Raw genomic sequence first — 1,094 nt, 5'->3', positions numbered from 1 at the left:
TGCTTTCGCGGAATTCGGTTAATATATGTTTGCTGATTACTCACAAAGAAAATTGTCTTGTCAATTTATATTGTTTTTTTTTCTTCTGATTTTGCTGGTTTTACTCTTTATGGTTGTAAGTGTTTATTTGTTGATGCTCTCCTGGAATGGCTTGACATATATTATCTTTATTATCAGGTTCAACTTATGACGATATATTAATACTTAAATTTTCTCGTCTTTCCTTTTCTGTGTAAGTGTTTTCAATTAATGGAATAAATATAACTTTTAAAATGTCAAGTAATTCGTGTACCGAGAATCGGAAATTAAAGCATTTCTCTCTTCAGCTGCATCTTCTCCTCATCTCGCGGAGTCCACAGCATCCGAAAGCAAAATCTAATGAGAGTGAAATTCCGAACAGCTGAGCTCCCGGCCGTGACTCGCATCGTACGTCTGGCAACTCATCGGCCTTTTTCTCGCGTATGGTGTGCGGAGCGACAGGGCGGCAGCACCACGTTTGAAATCTCGGTTATGATTGGTTGATTTCGGAACGTCGACCAATCCGCTGTTGTGTTACATGGTTCGATGTTTTTTATATAGCTCCTTCTGATTGGTCGTTCTGTCTCCCGATCCACCAGTCGTAGTCGTCGTACGAAAGCGCCAAGGCTCGCCCTTTATTTTGCTTCTGTGTCAGTTTGGCAGTGGGAAGGGTGGAGTGAACACGTGCTTGTCTTTTGTCTGAGTATTTCGAAGAGAACGTGCGTCTATAACGAAAGGTAAAGTTTCCATCTTCGCTTTTATGGCTTAAGTTGGACGATCGCCACGCATTCGTCTGCTCATAACGCCCGCCTGTGACACGAATGCGCACGTAAATACGAAAGATACACTGGGTGTCATAAGGACGAGTGAGGAACCTTATCTTATCCTTATCAGTTCTAAAATCCGTAAGTCATTTTTTTTTAGCTCCTGTTCTTACGTGTTAGACAGCCTCATAAGCAAGTGCAGAGAAGAAAAAATCATGAGCTACATGGTAATTAAGGGAAAAAAAAAAATGAGAGGGTGAACCACGTAGCACCAAGAACTTCAATATATATATATATTATTTTTTAAAAAAG

At 40.4% G+C, this 1,094-nt stretch overlaps 1 protein-coding gene across 1 annotated transcript in view; it reads left to right on the top strand.

Annotated features, from left to right (window-relative positions):
* Window positions 1-761: 761 nt before the first annotated feature.
* Window positions 762-1,094, top strand: part of LOC119589486 (protein FAM102B-like) — a gene marked incomplete at its 3' end in the record, with an annotated part of 7,583 nt that continues 7,250 nt past the window's right edge. Inside the window, 1 exon segment of the mRNA XM_037938085.1 lies at window positions 762-923.

This window comes from Penaeus monodon, chromosome 25, assembly GCF_015228065.2.
Source record: "Penaeus monodon isolate SGIC_2016 chromosome 25, NSTDA_Pmon_1, whole genome shotgun sequence".
In the NCBI taxonomy this organism is placed as follows: Eukaryota; Metazoa; Arthropoda; class Malacostraca; order Decapoda; family Penaeidae; genus Penaeus; species Penaeus monodon.
The sequence above is the reverse complement of the archived record's forward strand: the minus strand, read 5'-3'. Positions and strand labels throughout refer to the sequence as shown.